At 32.4% G+C, this 11,030-nt stretch overlaps 1 long non-coding RNA gene across 1 annotated transcript; it reads left to right on the top strand.

The window, feature by feature from the left end:
- LOC132743873 (uncharacterized) lies at positions 1 to 3,221 on the top strand. The gene is made up of 3 exons (XR_009627628.1): positions 1 to 616; positions 1,864 to 1,975; positions 3,028 to 3,221. It is a non-coding gene; the product is annotated as an uncharacterized LOC132743873 (long non-coding RNA).
- Positions 3,222 to 11,030: the final 7,809 nt, after the last annotated feature.

The following is an 11,030-nucleotide window of genomic DNA, read 5'->3' as shown; positions in this document are numbered from 1 at the left end:
CTAGTGCACTTACAAACCCGAAATTTCCAACCATACAGGGTAACGCCCACTGCTGTGACGTTTCATCGCCACTCTAAATGCTATATTGTATTCTAACATATCAAGCTAAGCTGAATTCATAGTGATCACCCGACCATGACCGACGCATAACCGCCGCGAGTGAAAAATAGTGCTCTGAATTTCTGAAAACTTCGATTTATTGCAAACAGAAGTGGAGACAAGAAATTTATTTTTTGAAAATAATGTGCAATTGAGCTTGAATTACGGTATTAGAAACGTAGCGGATATAATTTGAAAGGTCACATAATTCTATGAATGGGATAGTAAATTAATTGGGTCATAGTGCTTGACGGCTTGCAATATTTAACTTACTCATCCGCCTTATCATCACATTTTTTTGTATTATATTCCAGAATTTTTGAAAAAGACATTATTTATCGGATAAATTTTGTAGTTTATAATTGCAAAGTGGATATTGAAATAGAATTAGCCAGAGATGTAGATAATCTATTCGTCTCTGAATTAGCCGATAATTAGGTTAAATGAATCCGACAACTTCCGGTATATTTTTCGACCTACTTCACGAGCATAATTATCAGCCTGTTAAGCTCATAAGGTATGTTATAAAGCAAAATATGTTATGAATTTGATGACTAATAATATTATGTTTATTTATTGATGCCAATTTGTTTCCGAGGACTAAAACTTTCGTAAATAATTTCGAAGTAATTTTGGAGATCTCGAGTCTTTCGTACCCAAGACATTTCGATCATACTTAGACTGCAAAACCGACAGATTTTACAAATTGATATTACACAGATGTCTGCCTTTACAGGAAAACCGGCATATACGCCTACAATTTTTTGGTCTTGTCACGGCCGTTACGTCTCTACCAAATGGGGCACATTCTTGAATATTTCAGAATAATTTTATTTTGACCTTTATAAATTATTATCTATTTAAAGTCTAGCCATTTCATTTTGGGTCATCTTTTTACAATTTGAATAATTATTCTGGAAAAACGAAGTGCGCAAATGATCTAAAGGTTTGTACAAAGATTAGTGTTCTAAACATTCATCAAATGGTACATTTATAGATCTGGAAAAAATATTTCAGTCCCATCATGACAAAATACCTCAATGGAACCCCTTTAAATTGAATTACACTTTTTTTAATGTATGGGTAAATTCCATTTTCAGTGGTTGAAATTTTTCCTCTTTTCTGATTAATCAAGCTATAGTTTCCCATTTATAAAGCCACAGGTTGTTTTGAAAGTTGAAAAAAAAAATCACTGCCACCTTGATAATTGTTAACCTGAAAAATCTTCAGGCACTTAAAGGATTTGAACCCCAGACCTCTTGATTTACAAGGCAGACACACAAACCATGTCGCGAAAATGTTACAACACAACAGCAAGACTGTTGGAAATGATCTATACCTGTTCTCAATACATGGTTGAAGTAATTTATCAGTGTTAATTTGACATTTTATATGATTTAACAATTTTTGACACTGCTGATATTTCACATTTTTTTTCACAAATCTACATGTAAAAAATAGATATCATAATAAAATGATAGAACATTTTCTATTTTAGTGGTAATACTGTGGAGTAATATGAAGAAATATTATTAATATTTTATTATCATAAATTTTTCAAATTTTAATTATGTCATTACATGCTGTACACAATCATATTATAGTGTAAACATATATATACATTGTATAGACACATATATACATTGTATATACCAGAGACGTTAAAATACATAAAATGTATTTATATGTCTCTGTATATACACACACTAAGAGAGTAGTATTGGATGGTTTTGAAAATGAAATCTCTAAATTGATATTTTTCAGGGAAATAAAAGATTATTTACTTTAATATTCACTTGGAAAGGCTGGTACATGTAGCTAGAAAAAAGTACAGTATAAGATTAAAGAAAGACTAGAAGATTATTACAAACAACAGGTACTTATATAATATTTAATGTATATTTCACAAACCAAACTGTTTTCCAAAAAAAATGAATGAAAACATGCATTTTACCAGTGTCACCACGGGTCAGATTAACAGACCCATTCCCAGTGGCAAATAATGCCAAATATGCTTTTTTTTCTTTTCCAAGTTTAGAAAAAAATCATAAGTCAAAATTCCGTTATCAAAGGTGACAATTTTTCTTCATTCCATTTCAATCCAATATGTGGTACCAGACAGATGATGTTCAAAAACACATTCCATTGTCAATTTTTTATGTATTTTTTATGCTTTGAATGATATACAATTTGTTGGATTAACAACTTTGTACATGGTACTAAATATTTTTCCCAATCAAGATGCAAAATTTCTTAACCCATTACTTCATGAGCATATTTGTGAAAATGGCTGTTTCCATTGAAAAGTCTCCCGTTGCAAGTTCAAATTGCTATAATACTATAAAAAACTGCTTTCAACACTAATCAAACTTGGCACAAATGTTGACTGGACCATTGCCCTTGCAACAACATGCTCAGGCTTAAATTTTCTGTTCCATGGCAACGAGGGGACATCTCAAAATTGCCCAAAATCACTACTTTGCCTCGATTTTTTTTCAATCAAAATTGATTTCAAAGTGATGCCACTTCTCAATGGATTGAGATATAGTCAAATGCTTTTCAGCGTTGGTTACACGTTACCTTATGATCAATCTGGGTCATTTACAGCCTCTCACAAGTCCAAAATTTTCTTTGGCATCATGCTTAGAATGGTTTCACACAGGTCAGTAAGACCGGTGTACACAATGTACTGTCTGCACATATGTGTCAGAAAAAATATCACAAAAAAAGCAATTTAGTATTACTATGAGTATTTATAAAGAAATTGTATTTTCAAATATATTTAAATAGTATTATTGAAAGTCATTTTGTATGACAGACACAACAATCTAGTGCTCTGCATTATAAATGTAAGAAGAGACAAATAAGATAAGCATTTTTTTTGCAAATTATTGCACTTCATATAATTTTTATTGCTTTTTTTTAAAGGTGGACATGTGTCACTGTCAAGCGAATGAAGATAAGCATCACACTCGGTGGGAATCTCCAGTTTCCAGATGTAGTGATCATAACTGTATAGGCACCATTAACACTTTGGACTAGTTGGAGTATTTTAGAGGGCTAGTCTGAATTGAATCCCCTGTCAATAGTAAAGGCCAGTCATGAACATTGTGTTGAAGGAAAATGTTTAAAACTCGGATTTTCCGCTTTAAACCAATCATTACTTTACCTTATATTCAGTGCGGTAATGTAGGAAATGGTTACTTTCTGGAACAGAGCTGTCAATTATTTTTAATTTATTAGCTTGTTAGTGTTATCCGTCGGACAGTTGTGAAGTAAAAACATCGCAGTTTGACTGTTATACAAGTTGCCTTAAAGAAAGTATGTCGAAATCTTAACAGTTATTCGTTGATTTTGTAGAAATTGACCAGAATTCACCTTTGTTTAACATGCATTGCTTGGACGTCGGAAAAAAGACATGCAAAGACAAATTTAGTGAAATTTTTGGAAAATTGCTCGTATTTTGGGGCATTTGTTTGGATTTTTATTTTAAGTAAAAAAAATGTTTATATAAAGGGTACATTTTTTCCCAGAGAAAAAAAAAAGATTAAAAATAGTGGTCGGTGTATTTTTTCCCAACAGTTCTTTTTTGTTTTTATGATATTTTTTTTCTTTGTTAGGGGCCTTTATTCTTTATATATAGTTTTTATGAAACATAATATGGGTAAAGTGGGATTTTAGTGCCTTTTGGTTTTTAAAAGTATCTTAGGGTTGCCTGGTTTTAATGTAAGTAATTTAAAACCCGAGAATTTTAAACTTGGGGAAAATTGTTTTATTAGTCCCCTTCTATTTTCATTTTAAAAGGGGAAATAAAAAAACTGACCCATTTCTTGCTATGTCAATGAAAGCTGAAAGCTGAAAATTTTGCTATAACTTAAATGGTACAAAAGTAAGGTTCATCATTACTGGTATCTGATATAGAACTATACAGAGATTTAGCATTGTTATAATAATTTATGCTCCTATGATTCTGGATAAATATCTTTTTCATTCCATACAGACTTGTACTTTTGGGGAAAAAGGTTGCTCATGAGGAAAAATATGTTTTTAATGGTGTTTTTGAGATTTTAGTTGATAAAGGAAAAAAAAACATAGTCTGTACTTAGGAAGACATTTGTCCTTCACACTCTTGTCCGAAATATGAATATAACTAGATATGTATTGAAGGGATTTTATGTAAAACTTCACAAGTGATAGAGACTTTTAAGAGAAAGTGCAATGTTCCAAGAAACATAACTCTAACCTTGCTTCATTGTTTTTAATTTTATTCCTTAAGTTAAAAATGCTTATTCCAAACTATCACTGAAAATTCTACATTCAACTTGAACCGACTCGAATTTTCCAATGTGTTAAAGAACCATAACTCCATTCCTTAGTTTTTAGCTCACCTGTCACAAAGTGACCAGCGTCAAGCTTTTGTGATCCCTTTTCGTCCGGCCGTAAACTTTTACTTTAAATGACATTTGCTCATAAACACCTACGCTAATTTCATCCAAACTTCACAAGAATCTTTCCTTTGGCTGTCACCTTTAAAAATTGTGCAAAGAATTTAATTCCATGCAGAAACTCTGGTTGCAATGGGAACCGAAAGAAAAAAAACTTTAAATATCATCTTTTTAAAAACCCTAAGAGCTAGAGCTTGATATTTGGGCTTGAAACATCCTTTAGTGTTGAGTGTCTACCAAGTTTTTTAAATAAAAGCCCTGGGGTCAAAAATTGGCCCCGCCCAGGTGTCTTTGTTTTTTTCCCTATGTGCATATAGTAAAAACTATATAAAAAATCTTCTTTTAAAGAACCCAAAGAGCTAGAGCTAAGATATTAAGCATGAAAAACATCATCTAATGAGTGTTTACCAAGTTTGTTCAAATTAAAAGGCCCGGGGGTCAAAATTTGGTCCTGCCCCAGGGGTCATTAATTTTCTTTAAATGCATATAGTTAAAAACTTTAAAAAATCTTCTTTTTTAAGAAACTAAAAGAGCTAGAGCTAAGATATTTTAGCATGAAATATCTTCTAGTGATTGTTTACAAAGATTGTTAAAATAAAAAGCCCTGGCCGGGTCAAAATTGGTCTGCCCCAGGGGGTCATTAATTTTTTTAAAATGCAAATAGTAAAAACTTTAAAAAATCTTCTTTTAAAGAACCCAAAGAGCTAGAGCTAAAGATATTTAGCAATGAACATCTTCTAATGAGTGTCTACCAAGTTTTGTTCAAATAAAAGCCCCGGGGTCAAAATTGGCCCTGCCCCAGGGGATCATTGATTTTCCCTATATGCATATAGTAAAAACTTCAAAAAATCTTTTTTAAAAAGAAACCCAAATAGCTAGAGTTTTTATTATAAGTTGAAACATCTTCTAGTGAAGTGTCTACAAAGTTTGTTCAAATTTAAAAAGCCCTGGGGTCAAAAAACTGGCCCCTGCTCCAGGGTTGTCATTGTTTTTAACAGTATGTGTTTAGTAAAAAACTTAAAAAATCTTCTTAAAAAAAACCCAATAAACTAGAGCTTTGATGTTTAGCATTGAATCATCTTTCTTATGGATGTCTTCCAAAGTTTGTTCAAATAAAAGCCCTTGGGTTAAAACTGGCCCTGCAGGGTGGGGGGTATATACAGGTGAGCAACCTCAGACCATCATGGCCCTCTTATTTAATTATCTACCTTTATTATACATGTTCTTAATTATGCTTGTCCAGAGAAATACTGGAAAAGAGTTGATTGAAAATTTGATTAAAACTTTTACACAGCGAAAATAATCAAGTGAAAGAAAGTGTTTTTTTCAAAGAACCCTAATTTTTGTGTCGCCTTGAAAAGGTGACATAAAGAGGGGTTACCTTTTGTCGGCGGCGTCTGTGTCGTTGTCGGCGTCCCCTAAAGCTTTGTCCGGAGCATAACTCAGTCACTATAAGTCTGATTTGACTTCAAACTTGGTATGCATGCTTCTTTTAATAACCCGAAGTGCAGTGCACAAGGACCGGTACTCTGCAGTTCTTATTTTTTGAGTTAATGCCCTTTGTTAATTTTCATACTTTAATTTTGTCCGGGCCATTTCTCTTCAAAACTAAAAAAGCTATGGACTTGATACTTCATAGGACGATAGATCTCATTAAGAAGAAGTGCAGTGCACAAGAACCAGTTACTCTGTACTTCCTAATTTTTGAGTTATTGCCCATTGTTAATTTTTCATATTTTATTTTTGTCCGGGCCATTTCTCCTAATGAATAAAAGCCATGGACTTGAAACTTCATAGGATGATAGGTCTCATTAAGAGAAGTGCAGTGCACAAGAACTGTTACTCTGCATTTCTTATTTTTTGAGTTATTGCCCTTTGTTTATTTTCATACTTTAATTTTGTCCGGGCCATTCTCCTTAAGTATAAAAAGCTATGGACTTGAAACTTCATTAGGATGATAGATCTCATTAAGAAGAAGTGCAGTGCACAACGAACTGGTACTCTGCATTTCTTATTTTTTGAGTTATTGCCCTTTGTTGATTTTTCTTTCTTTATTTTTGTCCTGGTCATTTCTCCTCAAGTATGAAAAAACTACGGACTTGAACCATCATAGTATGATAGATTTATTGATAAGAAGTGCAGTGTTCAGAAAAACATGCTGCTCTAAACTTATTATTTTTTTAGATATTTTGCCCTTTTGTTATTTTTCATACTTCATTTTTGTCCTGCCATTTTTCCTAAACTACATTGTTTCACAAGGCCGACACATCTGACTCGCCTGGAGTTCTAGTTTCTAGCTTAATTTTTACAATTATTCATCTCTTAAAATACATGTTACAACACTTTTTAAAATAATGGTTGTCTGGAGTAAATCTTTTTAATGATATCACACTCAAACTAAATACAACAGTTGTAGAGACTAGTGAGCAGAAGTCTTGTGTCAAATAAAACCAAAATTCTACATTACTTAGTTTTTGAATTATCTCCGTATATATTTCATTATACTGTTCTGAGAGAGGATTAAAAATATTGAAGGAATTTGATTGAAACTTTATAAACGTTATTACAGTGAAAGAGATTAGCATAGGTGAGAATTGCAGTAAACAAAGGCCATTATAAGTTCTAATGACATGGTCACATTCATATAATGTGATGCAAAAAATATTGACCATTTGAGTGTTTACTTGATACTGATACAGAAAAATTTGATATATATCACAATTGATTATTTTTTCAATAGCTTTGTCTCCCTTTATAATGTCATGTGTTAAAATAGTCAAGCTTGCAGTTCCTCTGGTAGCTCTAATTTCACTTGTTGCTCTTGTCAAAAAAGCGCCAATAAACGGTTATTTGATCGACCTACACGTACATGTAACCTAAATATTAATTTTTGAACATGTGTGTCATAGAATAATTGTATCAACTATGTTCATTTACTGAATTGTGCACTTTATTATTTATTCAACCGGCAACACCCTTCACTTCATTGAATTATTCTGCCCCGAAATAGAAAAATAGTTATTTGATCCTTCATACGTCCCAAACTGCAGTGCCTTCCAGCACTTTGATTATTAAACATTTGGGTTTTATTTTCATGCTTTTTACTAGATTATACTTGATACTTTCACAGTGAAAAACTTTTCAAATGAAGATACTACTATTTACAAATTTTCCCCATGTGACGCCTCACTTTTTTATTCATGCCTTACCCCAATTCCGATATATTCAGGGCTTTTTAGAGTAAAGCAAGGTTGAACATTGATAAGTAGAACCTAAATTTTAAACGTAATCAAAAAGATATTTCTTACATCAAATTCATTCAATTTACCGAACACCAAACTCGTTTCTATAAATTTGTGTCTACTTTTTGATTTCGTTATATACACTTCTTTCATCTTGCAAAACTGCTCTTGATGACATTTGGGCATATTCAAGTATCCTTTGAGCAATAACTGTAGAAGCTGTGTAAAAGCAATGGCATTCATCTGCCCGAAGGATAAGTGGATAATCCAGCGTTCGTTAAACGGCTTTTCAAAACATTCAATGTTTACCAAATTCCCAGTCGCTTCTTGAATGTATACTCAACTGTCAACAAATAATTATTGTCTGAAACAATCCACGGATATGTTTTCATTCTTATGATAGATGTAAAATTATCATTATGATAGATGTAAAATTTTCATTATGATAGATGTAAAATTATCAAATCCAAACCAAATAAAAGCCCTTTGAATCAAACACATTTTATTCTTCCTCGCTTTTTTAAAAATGGTGTTCGCTTATATAGACCGCTGTTATAACAGAATTACGTTCGACATGGTACATTTTTTTCATGGGTCCTAGAAATTTGTTATATATATCAAGGCGGTTTTTTTCATAACGTTTGTTTAAGATAGCACACATATCATAGCCATTACCGTTTATTTTCTAAACTTAATTTTTAAGCTGAAAACATCTGTATTTATGAGAAAGACGTCTGAAGTTGAGGCTACAAGTTTTGGTAAACAGACTTTTAATTATTCAAGTAATACTTGAGGAAAGTTCATTTAAGCTGGTATCGAGGATATTGAATAAAAAAATGTGATTGTTGTGGTAAGATGCATATTTTATTACATCGAGTGGGCTTTATAAACCAGTATTCTCAGGTATATAAATGTTTTTTGAAGTTCACGAGATGAAATGAAATTGCATCTTGCACACAACAAACAAATATCCTCTATTCTTTACACTTTCTCGTCCATGGTTTATGTGATAACAAACAAATGTAACATTATCTAATACAGTTTTGATTTCAAAATTTGGGTTCAGGCCACTTAATGTTTAAAAAGTTTTGATTTCTTTTTTCACTTACCAATTTAAAAACTTGTTTTTGATGATTTGAAATCTCTCTGTACAATGTGTCTTTTCACTAGAGGTAATTTCTTTTAACATGTATCTTTTAATAAGTATTTCCCTTTTCCAGTAAAGAACATCAGTGGGGTATAAATCGCAATTCGCGATACATCTAGTTTTTTTTTTAAAAAGGTTAACAGTAATGACAGTTTGATATTAATGTTCCACGTTTCTTTTTCAGATGGAAGAAAGGACAGAAAGAAGAATTATACTTCTCGGGAAAAATGGAAGTGGAAAAAGTTCACTTTTGGTAACTCTTTGCTGGGGGGACGGTACGCTTTTTTCTCACGGGAAAACTGTCACAGTTGTAAAAGAATTGGAGATATCAATGAAAGGACATAATATCACTTTATGTAATAATAGATACACCTGGGCTGTTTGATTGCTGATGTTGCGTTAGCTGTGAGCGCTCTTAAAATAAAAAAAGGTTCTCTCGACATTTGCCCTAATCCACATGCATTCCTGATTGTTTGTTCAACTCAAAAAAGATGACACGAATATCTTGGATATACGGTGGATATGCTGCCCTTTATATTTGGCAAAGATAGTTTTTCAATAATGCAGTTATAATCGTTGACTCACGCAGATATCGTGCGATTCGATTCCTGGCTCACGGAAAATCCCTGTCATCAATTTTTGCGGGCGAACGTGTTGTAACGGCGAAAACCCTTGACGATTTGTATGAAATCAGTCAACGGTTGATGCCAATAAACTGGAACCAAATCAGGTTACTACATGTAATTTTAAATTTCCCCGCGTTTAATAGCCCCCATAAATCTATAGGAACTCCAACACGTCGCGTCTTACAGTGTTGCCAGTCTGCAAGAGAAGGGGACGATATCAGATCTCAGCTGAATGTAATTAAACATCGGGCCAGCATGGTAAGTTAATCACATTCAAAGTTATTCCATGACTGTTTTTCTTTTATATTTTTTCATGTCTTGCACAGTGTGAAATAAGTAAAAAAAAAAGGGAAAAAGAAAAATCCTGTCTGATTTGTATCGGGGGGAGGCGCTTAGCCCCCTTGTAAAGGGCTTGATTGCCGAGTGTTTTGATGTTTTCTTTTCTCTTTTGTATATCATAGGCAAAAATAAAAACACGTTCCCTCTTGTCACAATATGAATACCCCCGCCCCCCAAAAAAAAAGTAAACAATAAACAAGCATCTGGAATATGATATTTCTATCGTTATTGTCCTTTTTCTCTGTTGTCCAATAAAGTAAACCCAGACAAATGAGTTAAATCAGTAGACATGCTCTAGGATTGGCGGGAACATAAAAAAAAATTAAAACCTAGCACTTCAGTTAACGCACTGTGCATGTATATAAACGCATTACACTCTGACCCATATTTAACAGAAAGATCTCAAACTATGATAAATTTTACTGTAAAATCTTCTTCTTTTTTCTTGTATGATATAGAAATATGAATGGAAATAAGAATCATTCTATGACGTTTTATTATCAAATAGAAAATATTTTGAATTTAGGTTTACTACGCTTGTATGAAATGTACGCTCTTTAGTTGCAACAAATCTTAATACCAAAAGTAAAAATGCAGAGAATATATGAATTTTAGACTTACAATCTATGAAAATAAACGACATTCTTGAAAGTGTCATAATTTTTAATGCTCAATGATCTTTGTTTTCTTAAAAAACAAAAAAAAATCGGGAAATATTATCTTTAACAAAGTCCGTCGCGGCAATGCTAGGGGGTTTCACTTAGTTAAACAATAGGTTTGGAAATTAATATGTATTAAAATATTTTTTTTCGAAAAAAAAAAACAATTCCAGTGCTTACATACTTTCCATGCTGCAAGCACCTTGTGGATCTTCTAAAAACCAGAAGTTGTACCTAGGGGCAAAACTGTCCCGCTTTCTGGGTATAATTAATTTAGTATTATACGTCGTATTAGCGACATGCCTTTGGGAAATACAATTTTAAGTTTTCTTCTCAGAAACTACAAATAACCAGATAAAGAGCTATTAGTACTTGAATCTTGAAAATCTTTTTACTTTTTTTTCTATTTTCGGAACATTTTTCTTTTTAGATTGACTTTCTTGAAACATTTTGACTTAAAAGTGGAGCATACA

This window comes from Ruditapes philippinarum, unplaced genomic scaffold (genome assembly GCF_026571515.1).
Source record: "Ruditapes philippinarum isolate M1 unplaced genomic scaffold, ASM2657151v2 ctg1964_1_1_1_1, whole genome shotgun sequence".
Taxonomy (NCBI): domain Eukaryota; kingdom Metazoa; phylum Mollusca; class Bivalvia; order Venerida; family Veneridae; genus Ruditapes; species Ruditapes philippinarum.
The sequence above is the reverse complement of the archived record's forward strand: the minus strand, read 5'-3'. Positions and strand labels throughout refer to the sequence as shown.